Source organism: Cervus canadensis, chromosome 30, assembly GCF_019320065.1.
Source record: "Cervus canadensis isolate Bull #8, Minnesota chromosome 30, ASM1932006v1, whole genome shotgun sequence".
NCBI lineage: Eukaryota > Metazoa > Chordata > Mammalia > Artiodactyla > Cervidae > Cervus > Cervus canadensis.
The window spans coordinates 30,015,049-30,035,678 of NC_057415.1; the positions used below are offsets into that span (position 1 = coordinate 30,015,049).

Sequence of the window (20,630 nt, forward strand, 5' to 3'; positions counted from 1 at the left end):
AGAACCACTAGAACATGAAAAAAAAAAAAAAACCCAAACCTTTATAAACTGGATAACAGCCTTTTCCCTTCCCCAGATCTTCAGGATATAATCCAAGTTCATGATGCAATTAAGAAAGAAGTACAAACCAAGGGACACCCATTCCACTGAGGCAACACGCAGCTCTTTCTCCAGTGTGATCTCGCAGAGAATTCTAGCTCAGACAGGGCTTCTGTGCCTCCAATTTCTCATCTCTCAAAAGAAGATTCCTGACTCACAGTGCTGGGGTGAGGCTCAAAAGACACAGTATATATGGAAAAGCTTTTGAACTGGAAGAAGACTGAGGATGCAAGTGCTACAATGTGGTTAGCAGAGCAAATCCTTCATGCTCCCTTCTTCTGGATGATTGTAACAACCTTCCGAGGCTCCTCCTCTTTCCTGCTTAATAAATCATCCATAACTCTCAGAAGACTCATGATTCCTCCTCCATCATGATCTCTGTCCCACATGAAACTTCAGCATTTCCATGGTATTTCTCTTGCACAGCTGACATCCTCCTTCTTATTATAAAGCAAAGAGGCTGCTTACAAAAATTCTGAAGGTCAGAATTCTCAATCACATACTCCTGCTTCTTCGTGATCTTAATGACTGACAGATGGCATTCCCGTAGGAAAGGTTGTTCTCGCAAGATCTGGCTCAACACCACCACCTCCATTCCCTGGCTTATTCTCATCTTCCACTTGCTTCCTGTGAAGCCCTGGGGATTATCTGAATGAATCCTGTGGTTATGAGACTGGGGAGAGAAACAAGGGTCTGGAGGGCCCAGAACTAGTGCCTGTTCCTATCTTGGTCACGCAGGGCTCAAGATTCAGAGGATTAATCAAGCCTGGTTAGCTGGGGGCAGGACTGGGTCCAAATACCTGGTTGTCTGTGTTGTATCCTATAGTTCTGTTGTCGTGTTGTTCAGCCACTCGGTCGTGTCTGGCTCTCTGTGACCCCATGGACTGCAGCACGCCAGGCTCCTAGAAATTGCTCAGATTCATGTCCATTAAGTCAGTGATGCTATCTAACCGTCTCATCCTCTGCCACCCCTTTCTCCTTCTGCCTTCAGTCTTTCACAACATCAGGGTATTTTTCAATTAGTTGGTTCATTATCAGATGCTATTCTCTCTCTAATGTTATTCTCACTATGTTGTGAGATAGAAATAATTTCCCTGCTTTCCAGATTAAAGAATCAGGGCTCAGAGGAGTTAAGTAAACTATCTGAAATCACACAGCTGGTGAGTGGCAGAGTTGGAATTTACACGTCAATCCACCTGACACTGAACTTCAGGTTCTTTTCCCCCATAACAAACTACCTCCAGACAGAGGGTCAAGATAAGCTCGTAGGCAAAGTCCTGGAAATATTTGCCTTGGTAGTAAAGACATTTCCCAAATGAAAATAGGCTTTTAATGAACAATTTCCCAAGGAGACCTAAATGCTGGAATGCTGCTGATACTGCTCAGGGAAAATCAGCAATTATCTCTCCTGGGCAGTTTTCCTCCCAAAGCGTCTTGTCTCAAAGACGCAAAGGTTATTTCTGATTACATCAGCAGCCGCACAATCCCAGTTTAGGAATCTCGAAACCACATGTGTGACTCACATGTCGTTGTTATAACAGTAGGAAACACATTAACTCGGCTTTAAAGAGCGTTCAGTGAAAAGCCAGGCTTCTAGAAACCAGTTTCTCAGTTTGTGAAGCACACCATCTAAGCCTTCCTTCTGATGACAGTGTCGTAGTGTGAGGCTGTACATTATGTGACCTGACAGATCAACGAGGCTGTTTGCTTTCACAGACTCCGTGTCCCAGCACATTCCATTGAACTTATAGCAGGTGACTAATGAGTATTTCACCACCGTGACATTTTGCGTTGCAAGCCATAGGGATTGTTGTTTGATTGAACCATATATTAAAGGTGTTTTTAAAAACGTGTGTTACAAAATCATTCCACGGAAGTCATAAACAAGAGTTCTTTCGGTCTCACTCCAGGCTGACAATAATGCTGGGGAGTTACAGGCATTTCGGAATGAAGGAAGGTATCACTTCTCTTTTCCCAAGTGTATGCTGTTGATTTTTTTTTTTTTAATAGATTCTCATGTGCTTAAAATCAGAGTTTTTCATAACTGGATTACAAATGTGGAGTCTCAGAAATACTTAACATTCCTCAGTGTTCACATGGGGGTTGAGGACCCAGAGCCTATTCCGGGGAACAGAAACTATGTAGGGCTGGAATCACTGGACTTAGACACAACTTCAGGTTCTGCGCCCTCCCTCACTGTATGATCTCAGAACAGTCACCAAACGCCTTCGTACCTCAGTTTTCTTGTATCTAAAGTGGGGAAAACAATTTTACTTCATAGGGGAGTCTGTGAGGATTACAATAAGATGATGCATGGTAGAAGCTACTTGGTACAGAGTAAATGTTCAGAAATGTGGTTTCACTCACTTCTGTGTCTCTCTGGGGGCAGTGGGCAAGCAGAGGACCAGCGAAACAAGTTCTCAAGGTAAGACTCGGGGGCTGGGAGAGAGTAAAGGGGGAGGACTTTGGTAGGGCCAGAGTCACAGAAAGGGAAGGGGAGAGAGACTGGGAGCCACACTTTCTTAATGCCTATCACCATGTGCCAGGGATTAGCGTGGGTGTCAGAGGAAGCAGGATCAATTCTGTTAAGAGACGTGAGAATCTAACTCGCACGGACTGGTTTGACTTAAGAGCTTTGCTCTTTGGGGTTTTCTCTCTCCTGCTTTTGAAGGTGATATAAGGAGAAGGGGGAAAAGAACATATGCTTTTATTTACCCAAGGGAGATTAAAAAAAGGAGAGTAAAAAAAAAAAAAAAAAAACAGAACCTAATGTTGGGTTATTAAAACTCCGGTGAAAACTGAAATGGCAGTGACTTGAGATTCCTTTGTCCTGTTGTAGTTTCTTGGACATAAAATGATATAGCACCAGGGTTCTAGTAATTATTATTGGAAAACTAAATATAAATACACCCACCAAGATAAAGACTTAATGTAAGAGCTGTCTAGCTTTTGGTTTGTTTACTGTAAGGAAAGTAAAAGCAGCTTGATTTGAGTTTGTATTTATCTTTGCAGAGGAGTTTTATGTGGCTGATTGTGCATAGACACAAGCATGTTTTCCAAGAGATGCCAGCAAATGCGGAACTGGGTGACATGCTCTGGATTTGCCCGTAAAAGTCTTTATCATCTTGGGAGGTAATTCCACCGGTCTTGATGGGCAATTGGATAAAAGGCTCTAGCAAAGGAGGGGACATGACCAAGCTCATATGCACACAGAGGCTCAGCAAACAAGACTTCACAGCAGCCTCTATAAAATGATTTCCAAAGATTTATTTGAACAGCGTCCATCAAAACGTGAATGTACACTAGAAAGTCAGCATGGACCTAGACTGCATTGTATCCACTCAGTGGGGTGTGTGATGAGGCAGAACCTTCCCAGTCCCACCCTACCCTGAGAACTCCATTCAGCATTTGTTGACCATTTTTTTATAGTCCAGATTCTGAGTTATGTTAGCAGCATATAAAGTCGAGAGCCAAGCAAACTCACTGGGGGTGATGTGGGAGAATGGGTAGACATGTTGATGCTCTGTCAAGACCCTGCCAGACCCCGTTGACATTTCCATGCACCCTTTCTCTGGCTTCTGGTGTCTTTCTTTCTAACAGATGCTACCCTTGGCCATTGCAGTCACTGTACCCAACAGGTCTGAGAGCTGGAAATGTTGCGGGAAAGGGGACCCTACTTCCAAGGCCCGAGACTTGGACTCCTGTCTAACATTTGGAAATGAACTGTCTGAGGAGACACACGTGCTAACAAAGGAAGAGACGTGATTGGGAAGGGGTGCCCGGGCAGAGAGCAGTAGGGGAAGGGAACCCAGGAGAACTGCTTTGCCTCGTGGCTCACAATCTCGGGTTTTATGGTGATGGGATTAGTTTCTGGATTGCCTTTGACCAATCGTTCTCACTCAGGGTTCTTCCTGGTGGTGTGTGCATGGCTTAGCCAAGATGGATGCTAGTAAGAAGGATTCTGGGAGGTGGTCAGACACATGGTATCTCCTTTTGACCTTTCCTAAACTCTTCCTGTTGGTGGTGGCTTCTTAGTTCTGTGTTCCTTGCCAGGACCTACTGTCGTAAAATAACTCACGAAAATGGTTACTCTGGTGCCTGGCCAGGGTGGGTGAATTCAGTCAGTGTGTGTCCCCTAACAGAAATACCTGGGAGTTTGCAACCTGCTGGGGTGGCCCTTTGCCAGTGACTGATTGGAGTGAACAGTCTGAACACTCAGCTCCCTGGCCTTGAGTGTGGATGAGCTCAGGTGTAATTTCTACTCCAGAGCCTCCTGTGGGATCAGGCTGAGGCTGGACTTTGCCTGAAATTGCACCCTCGCTCGCCTTCTTCCCCTTCCTTATCTTGCTTCCCTCACTCCTTTTCCAAGTTCTCCTGGGAACACTTCCTTAATAAATCACTTGCATTTGAATTATGGTCTCAGGATCTGCTTCTAGGAAAACTGACCTAAGGCGAAGAATTAATCCAAATGCTTCATATTGAAATAGGGTGTGTGTGTGAGTGTGTGCATATGCGTGCATGCTCATGCAAGCAATTTTAACTATTGGAAGCCTTCTCTCATGGCATTAAGGGGGACTGATTTGATCAGGGGATCTTGTAGCTCTCTTTGGAGGGATAAAATTAATTCTTTCCATCCCCATGTTGAGAGTGAGTTGGGATTGCAGACTGTGGATGTTGAGGGAAATCTTTCCTGGGAGCTATGAGAAAGTAGACGTTTTGATTCACAGAGAATTAGGAGAGAAAGCATGAAAACAGCCAGCAACCTGGAATAGTTGAGGGTCTGGAGGAGGCACAGTGTCCTATAACTCCTACAGGAGCTACTGTTCTGAGCCTAGGCAGCTGGATGAAGTCATATGTGTGGGGGATGCAAATTTTCCTTGAGAATTCCTAGAAAAAAATAATGGGGACCATGAGATCCTGATATTTTTCAAGAGACAGCTATCAATTCAGTAGGCATTCAGACCACATCATCAGACATTTCTAATAATCAGACAAGTCCAAAAAAATAGTATTATGCTCACAAACTTGGCTGCCTGTGGGTATTGGAAGCTCACCATCAACAAAAACATCCAAACGAGACAGGAGGGGCTTTGATCAGGCACATTGTAGCTGGGTGAGATCAACCAGTGATCCTTTCAGGAGATCAGTGATTTGGTAATTAAACCAGTGCGTTCTAAAGGAAATCAACCCTGAATATTCATTGGAAGGACTAATGCTGAAGCTGAAGCTCCAATACTTTGGCCACCTGATGCAAAGAGCGGGCTCATTGCAAAACACCCTGATGCTGGGAAAGATTGAAGGCAGGAGGAGAAGGGGACGACAGAGGATGAGATGGTTGGATGGCATCACTGACTCAATGGGCATGTGTTTGAGCAAACTCAGGGAGATAGTGATGGACCAAGAAGCCTGTTTTGCTGCAGTTCATGGGGTCGCAAAGAGTCAGACAAGACAGCAACTGAACAACGCTTGGCAGAGACATCGTGACATTTGCTGCTTTCCCCCCAACAAGAAACCATTCATTGACAACTCCGCATAACTCCCCCTATTAAGGAATGACAAGGACCGAAGCTGGACAATATAAAGGTTCAGAACTCTATAAACTCACAAAATAGGCAGGAACACTTTCCCTCTTTCACTGACGGCTGGAGCTTCATCAGTTTTGTTGTCTATCCAGCTGTTGATACTGGAAATTGATTACTGGAGGTGTGGGACACATCACAGGTAGGCTTGGCCCTGCCATAGCTTCACTCACACTGCATTATGAGACTCTCTGAGTCCCATCACCATTTGCCTCACCTGGCCCTATCTGCAGGCTGCTTCATATACTATCATTCCTACCAGACACACAGATTTCATCACAGTGCTGCTGGTCCAATGGAAGGCTAACTTTGAGCTCCTTGGACATGGTAGAAAGGATAACAAGCAGAGGCCAAGAAAGTGGAAAAAAAAAGAAGTGTTAAGAAATTGACATTGGAATTGGGTGAATCCAATCACCTCAACTTTTTTTAACTTCCTCAAGTTTGAACAAGCCTGTGAAAGAATAAAGCCTATTTTAGCTCTGATCTTCTGAGAATTAAGCTTCAAACACATAATCTGCTTTCTCTTCAATAGGGATGCTCACTCTGGACTCTGAGCTGGGTTGTCCAGGGCCTCCTCATGGAAGAGTGGCTGGAGCCCATGCCTTCTCTTGGAAAATATCAAAAGAGCTGAAAACTCTGTAAGAAGTGGGAGGTAGGGAAGAAGTCCTTACTTTGGGGGAAATTAACAAGGGTGCTAGCGTAAGCATTGGGGTTTGCCTCCCCTGTGAGGCTACCTTGGGATCCAGGATTATCAAGGCCAAGAGGAGGATAAGTACTGTTGGAAGTTACCAAGTGGTACAGAAGAGAACAAGGAAATAGCTTCACGAAGAAAAGTCAGTTGTAAACTGTAACATTTCACCGATCAGAATGGTAGTGAGAAAGAGAGGGGGCAGAAGTCTACGCCCTTCGCCTTCCCCATAGACGATGCAGTCTGGAGAAGAGGGGGTTACACTGTGTGTGGAGGACTTGCTTACTCTCCCTCTCCATTCACCCGAAATCCCACTGGGATATTCTAATCTCCTTGGAACATGCTGCATTATCTGTACTTTTAGCACAGCTCACGTTTCAGATGGCAGGCTGCGGAGCAATCTGATTGTTTTACGGGCTCAGCCAAGAGAGGAGCTCCGATTCCTTTCTCTTGGCCAGGTGCCCTCTCTGAGGGAGAAGACCTGTGGTGTATAGGGACCAGCCAAGTGCTTAAAGATTTCAGAAACTTCAAAGGCAGGGGAGGAGCCAGAAACAATAAAAAGGAAAATGATAAACATTCAGCTTAAAGATGGGCTGAGTTAAAAATCCCTGAGAAATTACTCTGAGCAGAGTTAGGGGCCGATTCTCAGAGGCCAGTGGCAACATTCCATGGCATTACACAACGTTCCAAGAAGCAATTATTAGCTTTGTTTTAGTTGTGATTAGCACAGTTAATGACTCGTAGAGGCGGAAAGACAACGAAAGTAGGGGAAGATGAGCCCACAAAAAGGGCTTTCTGCTCCAGTCCAGGACTCTCCAAACTGGGGGCGGGCATCCTACCTTCCAGGGGGCCTAGGACACCTCCACCCGTTTTGAATATCCAGTTTTGGAATTATTGTATAAGAAGAAACATGACTTTTTTTTTTTCAAAAGGCAAAACCATTGCTATAAAAGAGCTTGATTATTAAGGACTCATCACGTCCTGTGGGCAAAGTTACACCACGGAACTCATCTTTAGGGTCATGACTACACATGGGACATGGGCTATACCAGTGAACCAGTGCAAAGAGTGCTTCTCTTGGAACTGACTTACTAGAGAAGGAGACAGATGTAAATAAAAGCAAGCAGTATGTTCAGAGTTGATAACTGCTGTGGAAGAGCAGGAATGTTGAGGCTGGGAAGGGTGCTGAGAATGCTGGGAAACAGGCTGCAGAATTAAAGAAGGGGTCAAGTTCAGTGTCATTAAGATGGTGAGATCAAAGCAAAGACATGAAGAAGGTGAGGAAGTTAGCCTAGAGGTTTCTGGGGGAGGAGAATTCCAGAAAGAGAGAAGAGTTCCCTCAAAGAGGCAAGCCAGAAGAGTGCCCTGTGGGCCAGACAGTAAGGAAGCCAATGAGACTACAGCAAAATGAGGAGTGTGGAGAGAGTATGGAGACTCAGACAGACCAGGAATTAGGGGAGGTCCTGTAAGGCCCGTGAGGTCATTGTGAAGATGCTGTTAGGGTACAATATTGCAAACCCGAAGTCTGAATGTCTAGGGGATTTCAATAGCTCAGACTGGGAAAAAAATACAGGAAAAAAAAAATCACAGTCACTGCCTTCAAGAAGCTTACTGTGTAGTGGGAAAGGTAGGTAAGTAAGCACATAATAATAATCCATGTAATGAGTGGGCTCTCCAGTGGCTCAGTGGGGGAAAGAATCAGCCACTCCAGTATCCTTGCCTGGAGAATCCCATGGACAGAGGAGCCTGGTGGGCTACAGTCCATAGAGTTGCAGAGTCAGCAATTGAGCAAGCATGCACACATGTGGTAAGTAGACAATACAGAAGACAATCACTATGATGTAGGGACAGAGAGGAAGATCAGTGATCCTGCTGGAAGAAATTGGGGAAGACTTCTTAGAGGAAAAGCTATCTGAGTCAATTGGTTAAAGTCAAGGAAAGATGGTTGGGTGCTTTACATTACATGTGTGCCCCTGGGGACACTGAGGCTCCCAGGAGGGTAGGTGGCCCCAGGTGGCCCAGCACTGTCTCCAGTCCAGGCTACTTCCTACCAGAGCCACTTCCTCACCTATGTACAGACCCAGTGGGAGTTCTGTTGGAAGTGACTCTCTTGCAGCTTCCTGAGGCCATGAAGCGAAGAGCTGTCACTGAGCCTAAGCTCTGTTCTTCTGATGCTACTGGCTGTATTCTCTGGGCTGCTATTGTTGTTCAGTCACTAAGTCGTGTCCAGCTCTTTTGACCTCATGAACTACAGCAAGCCAGACTCCTGTGTCCTCCACTATCTCCTGGAGTTTGCTCAAATTCATGTCCACTGAGTCCGTGATGCTATCTAGCCATCTCATCCTCTGCTGCCCACTTCCCCTTTTGCCTTCAGTCTTTCCCAGCATTAAGGCCTTTTCCAATGAAAATGAGAGGGAGTATCTCTCAATTTGATATGCCCCTTCGATAAAAGCTAGACTGAGGACATTGTACAGATGACCCTGTGCAAATGAATTTCCCAGAACAAGACAAATCCTAGAGAACAACAAGGAAGACCAACAGTCAAAGAGAAAAAGATGTGGGTAATCTAATTAAGGAGTCACTGAAAATTTAAGGTCTTCAAAGTCAGTAAGCCAGAGCATGGAAATGTATTCTTGGTTGTTTGCAAAAGTTGCTATTAGGCAGACCCAGGCTCATATCCAGGTTCAGTCCTTTGCAAACTATGTGACGATGGGTGTCTTTCCCTTCTCTTTTACCAGGGATCATAACACTTGTCTTTCCCATCTCCCAGGACTGTTCTGAGGATCACAGACATGAAAACACGTGGGAAACTATTGTAACCATGTTGTATGTCTCTGTTCTAGAGGTGACATTTTCAAAGACTTTATTGGCTTATTTGGTCAATATGACATGCTTCTGCAATCTTCTGAGTCACAGCCTCCTTGTATTAGAAATTTAAAACCTCATAGAGATTCTTGTCTGTTGGCTTCATGTTACAGATGAGCAAACAAGGGCACATTGAAGATGGCAGAGGAAAGCAGAGGCCAAGCTGGGACTGGATCCCTTGATTCATCTTTCGGGGTTCTATACTCAGGTGGACTTCGGAACATAATTAGGAGAACATGTGAATGATGATTCTTCCTGCTTCTGGCTGAGTCGGGGACAGGGGAAGTATCATTTCCTCCTGGGGCTCTTCCAGGGCAGCACCTTGAACTTCCTTCCACAGCAAGTGCTTTCACTGGCTTTAAACACATTTCCTTATTTTCATAAAAGACTATTTATTAAGCACCTATTAGGTACTAGACTGACATTAAGTGCCTGCATGAAAACTGCTCTCTTTAATCCCCCAGGAACCCAGTGAGTTGTTAGTATTACCATTTTGCAGATGAGAAAACAGGCTCTGAGAGCTGGTGTGCCCCTCCCAAGATCACATAGTTCGAAGGCATCAAAGCTGAGTTGGAACCCACCTGTGAAGGCACCGTGCCCCATTGTCTTTCCACCTTACCCAAATTGTATACACTGTTTTCTCTTTTAGCCTCTGGCAGAAACTAGAAATCTGGATTAGGAAAACAAACAAACAAACAAAAAAAAAACCTCATTAAAGAAAGCAACTGCAAAAGTGGAATCTGTCTTCATGAATAGGCTTGAGGAATAGAATTGATATCACAAATTAGACTTAGACTTTGGGGATGACCTGATTTTTTTTCCAAATTGCAAAATATGGAGCTGACAATATTCTCCACATACATAGTCACTTTTATGCAAAGCAGTTTCACAAACATGATGCAGATGAATCATAGGTAGGATTTATGAGTAATGTGTAGCAGTGTGGGAGGAACCATTTGAGACAGTGTCTGTAAGAATAGAGGCTCTGCTCAGAACTGCTTAAAGCAGAGACACTCGACAGATGTGATGGATTCTTCACTATTGTAAATATACTGAAGTGGAAAGAAAAGAGTGAACATCACCCATGCTTAGCTATCTAGAAGCAGTCACTCCAGACACTGCAGTACCCTTTTTTTCTCTTTGTCCCCAAACTTTGTGTTTGGAACACATTAGCTTGAATTAGACTCTATGTACATTTGTATAATTTTTCCTTTTCACTTAGTATTATTAGTATTATTTACTATGACGTAAAACACACTTCAAAAACGATAGCTTGCCGAGAAATCATATTCCATTACTGGAACGAAAGAAAAGCCTATCAAAGAAATACCTTGGAGGGGGTGGAAAATGAGGACAAAAATCAAATGTGGAGGGGGGAAGGTGAGTTGGTTTCCACGTTTTTTAAGCAAAGATAAGGTCTTCTTGAGAGAAGCCAGAATGGACTCTCTTATTCAAGGATCTCTGTCCTTCCCAATTCGAGTTAACAAATTTGCGGCAGTGGTTTGGTTGACTCAAACTGGCTGGATGCCACAGCGCAGGGGTTGGTAAGCTTTTTCTGTACAGGGCTAGATAGTGAATAGCTTAGGTTCTGAGAGTCATATGTTCTCTGCTGCATCTACTCAATGCTGCCATTGTAGCAGCAAAGCTACCATAGACAATACGTATACAAATGAGCCTGGCTGTGTACCAATAAAACATTATTTAGAAAAACAGGCAGTGGGTGGGATTTGGACCACCATAAGGGACTTTTTCTATTAGTCTTGGTCTGGGATGGACTCTTTGTAGACCCTGTATAGATACAGAGAAGGGCAAAATTTTGTTTCTGCCGTCAAGGAATGGGGAGAGATAAGAAAAAATATCATTACAATGCAGCATGTCAGAAGTGATAAACAAGAGATCAAAGAGAAGGAAGCAGAGTGGTCTCCTCTGAGCAATGAGGAAGACCTCACAAATGGAGGGATGTCTAGTCTGAGCTCCAAAAATCGAGTGGGAGTTCTCGTACATAAGCCTATTCCATTGGTTGTGTGTTGAATTGCTTTTCCTATAAGGTTTGGTGGTGTCTCCATGGAAACACCCAGAGCCTGGGTCCGGCCCATGTCAGCAAAATTTCCCAGGAAACTGGTGGGCATTTTCTGGAGCAAACACCACTAAACTATTGCCTTGGCTATTTCTCATCCTTATTTGATTAGCCTATGAAAACAGCCGGTGTCTCTGAAATCTTTCTGTGTTGTGTTTATTTGATGTGTATACATGTTATACAAGGCACTAAAGATTAAATCGCAGGGAGTTGTTTCAAGATACAAATTCCACCCCCAGCTATGGGGTAACTGTGGCTTCCATTCAATGCCATAATGAGTGCCTACTGTGTGCAAAAAGGAGGCTTTCCTGGGCTCCTGTCCAAGGCAATTATTATCCCTCATTTTCCAGTACCACCCACACCAGGAGTTGTAGGATAATGGTCAAAGAAATCAAGGGTCCTGGGATGTTTAGCTCAAAAGGAACCAAAGGAATGAGGAAGTGGAAGGAAAAGGTGTTTGTACTGGGGAGAAGGAACTGGTGGTGTTTAACTGTTCCTTTTGTGCAGGAGTCCCGCTGAAGTGAGTGTTAATGATTTTATTTCTAGTCTTGTTAGGAGTAGTCAAGCTCTCCAAAGATTCTTGAAACAACAGCACTCTCTAAATACCCATTGTTTTTTCCTATACTTGCACATTAATCCTTCCATCTCTGCCTAAACCAGCTGCTAAGAGAAACTTACAATCATTCCAATAGATTTCTGTGGGGAGAGTGATGAGGGAAAGATATGAAGTTAGTTGTGTCAAGAGTTCTAGGAATCTTTCTTCTTAGGGGTCCAAAAGGTTTTTAAATGTACATCTCATTAAATTGTGGTTAAAACATGAAAAGAAATTTAATTTAATGTTCAAGTCTTCTACTTTGACAACTATGAACAAGGGGGCATTTTTTTTTTTTTTTTGCAAGTAAATACTAGATATGCAATGAGAAGTTAAGAGAAAAAAGTTGAGAGGTAGAGAAAGAGGCAATATGGGAAAGACAGAGAAAAAAGCAGGGGATGGAATTCATCATAAAAAAGCTAAATTTTCTATAGATGGGGAGAGAAAGAGAGTAATGGTGGAGGAGAAAGACCAACCTCTTAGTTAAGAGAAACTAGGAGTTAGAAGAGAGAGAAAATAAGGGGGGGAAAGAGGTGCCACATGCACGTTAAACTTGAGAAGAAATTACATCTGGAGTCTTCACGGGTAGAGTGGAGACCCACTGCTTTAAGCTCCTCACTTTCTCCTTTTTAAAACTCCAGAGGCTCTGATCTGAATGGATTGATAGCAATCCAACCAGGGGGAGGGCTTGTTCTGCGTCTCTATGGCATTGTGTGTGTGTGTGTGTGTGTGTGTGTGTGTGTGTGTGTGTGTGTGTGTGTGCGCGCGCGCGGTCAGATGCTGAGTCATGTCTGACTCTTTGCGACCCCATGGACTGTAGTCCACCAGGCTCCTCTGTCCATGGGATTCTCCAGACAAGAATACTGGGGTGGGTTGCCATTTCCTTCTCCAGGGGTTCTTCCCGACCCAGGGATTTGGGTCTCTTGAGTCTCCTGCACTGGCAGATGGATTCTTTACCACTAACACCACTCGGGGAGCCCTGCGATGGCATTACTCAGAAAAATATTATTTCATGTATTGACAGGGAGGCAGCTCTCCTGTGTTGACTGGTGATGGACTCTGGGATATTGGTGATCAGCTCAATTTTCTTCCTGTGCTTTATATTTAAAAAGGGGCAAGACCCTAAAGCTTGAGATTTAATTTGGGCATATTAAAGCATTTTTCAGCTGAGATAAAAGTCTCCCTTGATATCAGGAAAAATGACACTGAGGTGATGCAGATAACTGCATCCGAGTCAGCACATATTTTTTGAAGAACTGTGGTGTGCCAAGTACTGCATTTGTCTCTTCACACATAGATCAACTTATCTAATCTTCAAAACAATCCAATCAAGTCGCTATTATGATCTTTATTCGCTTGGCAAGGAGACTGAGGCTTGGTGAGCTTATACTCGATTTTTCCGAGGACCTACAGGTACTAAGTAGTGGGATTGGTTTAGTGCCCAGCACCGAAGCCAAAGTGCTTTTCACCAGCACAACTTTATTAGCCTCTTGGAACTGCCCGCAATCCACCCGACAGAGAACCTGGCCCAAGGGCCCACAAACCAGGGGATCCTCAGGGGACAGACATCTGGCAATGTCTGGTGACATTTCTGGTGTCACAACTGTCTGGGGGATGCTACTGGCATCTAGAGGCCAGGTATGCTACTGAACATCAATGTTCAAGAAAGCGCCCACCACAAAGAACTATCTGATCCAAAATGTCCATAGTGCCAAGAAGAGAAACCCTGGGGAAGATAGAAGGCCCTGGTCAGAGCTGCTCTCCTAAAAGAACATCCCTTACAAGGATACTCAGTCAGAGAGCACAATTTTTAATACTTCAAGCATTTTAGAGGCCTCTCAGGGCAAAAAAAAAAAAAGTGGGAAAGTTGCCTTTTCTACTCTGGATCTTGGATAAACACAAGATTTAGTTTTGCAAACCCCAATCAGTTCCTTTTAATACAACGTATTAGGAGGAAAATAGAAAACGCTGACCAAAACATTGCTGGAACTTTTCGTTTTGGACTGCAATTTATTTAGGCCTCTTCATCTTCTGCCTAAAACTCTGCAACAGTGACTTGATTGTTCTTCCTGTCTCTGGCTTCCCTTGAATCTCCCCCTACCCATCATCTTTCTAAAACTCAGGTAAGGCCATGCCACTACTAAGCCCTTCTGAGGGCTCCTTCTCACTGTGAGGCAAGCAGAAGTAATGCAGCTTAGATTAGGAGTAGACCTTCCTACTTGGTACCACTGTTTGCCAATTAGGACCAATTAGCTTTCACTTAATACTGATCGCTGTTTGCCAATTAGGAAATTAGGAACGGGGCAGAAACCCCCAGGAAAGTCCCACGTGCGTGAAAGTATTGACCAATGAAATTGCTTTGCAAACGTGTAACCAATCTGCTTCTCACCCTATAAATTTGTGTAACATTGGGCTCAGGGCTCTCTGACTCGCACCACTGCGTTGGTTGCGGGCGGAGAGTCCTGGCTCGAGTCAGTAATAAACTTCCCCTCCTGCGAGTTGCATTGTCTTGGAGGCCTTCTCTCTTCCCGCTCGGGGATTCGGACATCGGCATAACACTCACCCCTACAACCAAAGTGGTTCATCATGCCCAGCCTGGCCCTTGGGCTACTGTGGTTCCCTCCCATCTGACTTCTCCAACTTTATTCCCAACATCTTTGTTTTCAAATGTTCTTTATATTCCAACCAAGCTATAACACTTGCTCTTATGAATTGGTGGTGGTCAGAATCATAACCTCTATTTTCTCACCTCTGTCATTTTCCTAAAGCAATTCCTTTTTCTTGAAATTCACTTTGGTTTGTCAGTCATGGCCAACTCCTACCTCAAGATACAGTTCAAATGCCACCCATTCATCAAGCTGTTATTTAATTTCTGATACTATAAGCAAATTCTTTCACCAGTGAAATCCCATAGTCTTTTCTCAGGACCTCCAAATGGGTATGTGTGTGCATATATGCAGATTACACGTGAAATAAATATATGTACACATATATATTATACTATGTGTATTATGTCATATAGTACTGCTGCTAAGTCACTTCACTCGTGTCCGACCCTGTGCGACCCCATGGACGGCAGCCCACCAGGCTCCCCCATCCCTGGGATTCTCAAGGCAAGAACACTGGAGTGGGTTGCCATTTCCTTCTCCAATGTGTGAAAGTGAAAAGTGAAAGTGAAGTTGCTCAGTCATGTCCGACTCGTATTGACCCGATGGACTGCAACCTACCAGGCTCCTCCGTTCATGGGATTTTCCATGCAAGAGTACTGGAGCGGGCTGCCATTGCTTTCTCCACATATAGTACTAGGCTGGTACAAAAGTAAGTGCAGTTTTGGATTGTGAATTTTAAATCATTATAACTAGGTTCATAACTAGGTTCAAATATATCTTTATTAATCAAAATAGGAAGCATTACAATCAACACATTTTTGCCAATGAGAAGTTTGTTTATGCCTATAGCATAAAAATCTGTGCTTTGGGATTCAGTGAACTCTTGGAAAGCATTTTCTGCTTCCTACTGGTTGTGGAAGTGTTGTCCCTGCAAAACGTTGCTGAGATGCTTGAAGAAGTGGTAATCAGCTGGTAAGAGGTCAGGAGAATATAGCAGATAAGGCCAAACTTCATAGCTCAACTCATTTAATTTCTGCAGCATTGGTTGTGTGATGTGCAGTTGGGCGCTGTCATGGTGAAAAACTGGGCCCATTCTGTTGACCCGCACCAGCTGCAGGCATTGCAGCTTTCAGCACGTCACGCTGATTTGCTGAGCACACTTCTCAAGTGGAATGGTTTCGCTGGCATTGAGGAAACTGTAGTGGATCAGATTGGCAGCAGACCACCAAACAGTGACTATGACCATTTTTTGGTGCAAGTTTGGCTTTGAGAAGTGCTTTGGAACTTCTTTTTGGTCCAACCACTGAGCTGGTTGTCAGTGCTTGTTATATAAAATATGCTTTTCATTACATGCCACAATCTGATTGAGAAATGGTTCATTGTTGTTGCACAGAATAAAGAGATGACACTTCAAAACAACAGTGTTTTTGATTTTTGGTCAGCTTATGAGGCTGACCCACTTATGGAGCTTCTTCACCTTTCAATTTGCTTCCAATGCTGAATGACCATAGAATGATTGATGTTGAGTTCTTTGGCAACTTCTTGTGTAGTTGTAAGAGGATCAGCTTTGATGATTGCTCTCAGGTGGTTGTTGTCAACTTCCAATGGCTGGCCACTAGGCTTTTCATCTTTCATCTTTGTCTTCTTTGCAAAACTTCTTCAACCACTACTTCCCTATACGTTTGTTAGCAGTTCCTGGGCCAAGTGTGTTGTTTATGTTGCAAGTTGTCTCTGCTGCTTTACAACCATTATGAACCCGAATAAAAAAAATCACTTGAATTTGCTTTTTATATAACATTATTTCTATAAAAAGTGAAAAAAAAAGTGAAGTCACTCAGTCGGGTCCGACTCTCTGTGACCCCATGGACTGTAGCCCACCAGGATCCTTGGTCCATGGGATTTTCCAGGCATGAATACTGGAGTGGGTTGCCATTTCCTTCTCCAGGGGATCTTCCCAGCCCAGGGATTGAACCTGAGTTTCCCGCATTGTAGGCAGACGCTTTACCATCTGAGCTACCATAGTCTAAAATAAATATAAAATAAATAGAAAGTAATGTCATTAACAAAAAAACACAAAACAAGAAATGCTCATTAAAATGATATATAACATAATGACATTTATTTAAAAATGTATTCCAATATCAAACAGTAAATTTCAACAATGAAAAATTGCAATTACTTTTGCACCAAGAGTTGGACACGACTGAGATGACTTAGCAGTAATATATATACAATAGATATAGAATATTCAAACATATATCATGTATACTCTTATAGTAATTAAAATACTTTTGGGTACTGATGCAATAATATCTATATAACTCAATAGAAGAGAACAGAGAACCTAGAGAAAGAACTCAAGTGCCTAATTTAGTATGAGTTCAGTATATAATAAAAGAGCATTTTAAATCAGCAACTGACTATCCATTAAATATATATACATAGCACTTTATACCATATACTATTTCAAAAAAAATTCAGATGGGCTAAAAACCCAAATCTTAAAAAAAAATACTATAATACTATTATAATATGTTCTTGGGGTAGGTAAACCTTAAACAATACACAAGAAAGACAAAAGAAAAAAAAAGAAATATAACTTAAATTTTAAAATTTATGACTGGAAAAAGTCAGCCTGAGCAAGTTTAAAAGATAGACGATATCAGTTCAGTTCATTTCAGTCGCTCAGTTGTGTCCGACTCTCTGTGACCCCATGGACTGCAGCACGCCAGGCTTCCCTGTCCATCACCAACTCCTGGAGCTTGCTCAAACTCATGTCCATTGAGTCAGTGATGCCATCCAACCATCTCATCCTCTGTCATCCCCTTCTCCTCATGCCTTCAATCTTTCCCAGCATCAGGGTCTTTTCTAACAGAAGATACACTGGGAGAAAATATTTGCTAAATAGGAGACAAAGACTTATCACAAATAACATGTAAAGAGCTTCAATACATCAATGAATTAAAAATGACCCAGTCAAAATAATAAATAAATGGCCTCAGAAAGCAGTTCACTGACTAGAGAATACAAATGGCCATTGAACACAAGAAAAGATAGTGAAGCTCACAGGAAATCAGCAAAACATAAAGCTGTTTTCCACATCCCATTTTCAGTCCATATAGTTTGCAAAACATGAAAAATTTAATAATATCAAGTTATGGTGAGGATATGGAGAAGGAGTACCTCTCATATACTATGGGTCTAAATATAATTGATAAGTTTATTTTCAAAAGTAATTTATTAAATGAAATGTAAAATGTGTAATTTTTTTGGCATAGCAATTCCATTCTAAGGGTAGATCTTTCTGAAATATGCATACATGTACAAGAGTGGAAACTTAAATTGGGTCTAAGGGGAGATGGTTAAATAAATGGCAGCATATATATATATACAATGGAATACTATGCAGCCATCAAAAGGAACAAGGCGGAGATATAAACATGGGCAAAAAAGTTGTCTCAGTCATATTCTGCACTGAAATAGCAAAGTATGTTTGCGAATAAGGGGATAGATATTTTCGACTTTCTGGAAGAGTGTATACCAGTGGTTAATTTTGGGGTGGAACTTGTGATTAGCGAGAGAAGAAAGATTCTTCACTTTTTATTTTGACCTTTCACCTTTATTTTTATTGCTTTATAGCTTGACAACAGAGGATGAGATAGTTGGATGGCATCACTGACTCAATGGACATGAGTCTGAGCAAGCTCCTGGAGTTGGTGATGGACAGGGAAGCCTGGCATGCTGCAGTCCATGGGGTTGCATAGAGTTGGACATGACTGAGCTACTAAAATGAAACTGATGATTTGATTAAAAAAAAAAAGAGATAGAGCATCATTGGTGATTTTGTAAATTATAAAGCCAATATTTAAAAGGATAACTGTAATTTGTTAAGCACCTAGTTTCAAAGCATTGTGAAAATTGTCTGTCATCCCATACAACTCATGAGCAACCCACTAAAGGTATGCAATAAATCACAGATCAAGAAACTGAGTCTCAGAAAGTTCAGACATTTACTCTCTGAAAGTATGAAGAGTAGACTGTGGAAGAAGGTTAGAACAAGAACTGCCTAACGGCAAGGCCAGCATTCTTGACTGCAAGAGAGGAGGAGAATATCAGGGAATGAAGGTGCGTTGGCAGCAGGCTCTGCAAGAGATGGGCTCGAGAAGACAAACTGGTCACGGCTGGGCAGACCAGGGAGAGCTACAGGTGCCAATCTTAGAAAACACCGAAAGGACATGTGGACAGGTTACAATGGGAGCCCTGCCCAGTGAGGCTCATTATATTGTAGTGACCATACTGTGGGAAAGGCAGAGGCCGGGCAGTTGTAAAGGCACAGGGTCAGAGCTCAGAGCACTGTCATCTGATGGAAGAAGGAGTTCATTTGCTCTGAGAAATCCTGTGGGAGAAGGGGAAAGATAGAAATGGACAAATTGGCTATATGACTCAGGGAACTCAAACGGGGACTCTGTAAAAACCTAGAGGGGTGGGAAAAGGTGGGAGTTTGGAGGGATGTTAAAGAGGGAGGATGTATGTATACCTATGGCTCATTCATGTCGATGTGTGGCAGAAACCAAAGCGATACTGTAGAGCAATTATCCTTCAACTCAAAAAAAAAAAAAGGAATACATGTAAATATATGTTTTTTAGTATCCAGAAGATTCTGAAGGAAAAGTTAAAATGCTGGGCTAACCAGGTAAGGAAGGCAATCCCTGTTAGTAGAGAAGTCCTGTCTCAGTCAGGGATACCATAGGATAACCTAAAGCATGATCTTGCAGGTGACCACCCCCCTCCCCCATGTTCAAAGTCTACGCCAGTAGAACTGTGGGATATACTTTTCATGAAGATGAACTGGTATGGAAATTTCTTTTGTTCTGCCCAGCACCCCCTCCAATTCCTTCCCTTTTTATTTGAAAAACTGCTTTTTCTCTATGGATGCAGTCCTGATAAATCCATCAAGATGCCCACACCACTCTTAAAGTCCATGAAGCGAATCTTCATTCCCCTTGGAATTTGAATCTTAAGCAGAGTCACAGAAGAACTAAATAAAATGGTTAGTTTTTGTTTTTTTTTTCACCCACCCCTCCCCCCACAAAATGACTTGAAAAGCCTATCTAGTTATCTAGCCTATTCCCTGGAGTCTCTCAAGAGCCTGTTCTATTGCAGGTCTACACAGCTACACTCTCTCCGGTAAAGCTCATGTCTGACTTAGGTTGGCTGCAGTTGGCTTCTACAGAATCTTACCAAAGAATCTAACGTGATACAAGAGGATTTACAGGTTACCAATGCCCAAAATGAGGCGTTCATTCTTTTGGTCATTCATTCAGAGCCTTAGATTTTTTATGTTCTGTCATTGACACTGGGGATACAGAGCCCAAAGATCTCAGGCACAAAAGGAAACAAACCCAGAAGCTGAAGGAATCAACCAGTGAGGTCCGTAATCCATCCTGCAGGACAGGTGGGTGGAGTGGAAAGAAGGATTCCTTAGGGGAGATGCCTCAAATTAAGTTAAGGAATTAACCTGCTCCGTCCCTGCTGCTTTCTGCATGTTGCCTCATTCCCACATTAGCAAGCCCATTTCCATTAGCTTTTGGATTAAGCTGAACTTGGGCTTCCCATGTGGCTCCGTGGCAAAGAACCCACCTGCCAATGCAGGAGACATGGGTTTGATTTCCAGGTGGGGAAGATCCCCTGCAGGGGGAAATAGCCACCCACTCCAGTATTCTTGCCTGGGAAATCCCATGGACAGGAGTGTCTGGTGGGCTACAGTCTGTGGGGTCACAAAGATTTGGACCTGACTTAGCAACTGAGCACGTATACCACTTAACTTGTGTCCCCAAAGCATCAGTGGTAATAAAGCAGTTAAATAGATTTTCACAGGAAAGGTTGGGAAGCTACAGATTTAGATAGTTTCTCTGGGAGAATGATGTGAGTTTTTAAAAAGCAACAAAAAAATGAACCCCTGGAGTTCAGCACAATTCTGATTTAGTGAGGCAGGAGTCACTGTGTAATTGCATACTTTTTTATTACAAAGATAATGGAATAATAAAATATAAAGCACACTGGTAAAAATCACAGATATGACCTAAATGTGATCACATGGAGTATTCTGTCTCAATGAGTA

The 20,630-nt window shown here is 42.9% G+C and overlaps 1 long non-coding RNA gene across 1 annotated transcript; it reads left to right on the plus strand.

Annotated features, from left to right (window-relative positions):
- Positions 1-332: 332 nt before the first annotated feature.
- LOC122431931 lies at positions 333-16,041 on the plus strand. Its single transcript, XR_006266666.1, has 3 exons — positions 333-344; positions 2,546-2,548; positions 15,910-16,041. It is a non-coding gene; the product is annotated as an uncharacterized LOC122431931 (long non-coding RNA).
- The last annotated feature ends 4,589 nt before the right edge of the window (positions 16,042-20,630 follow it).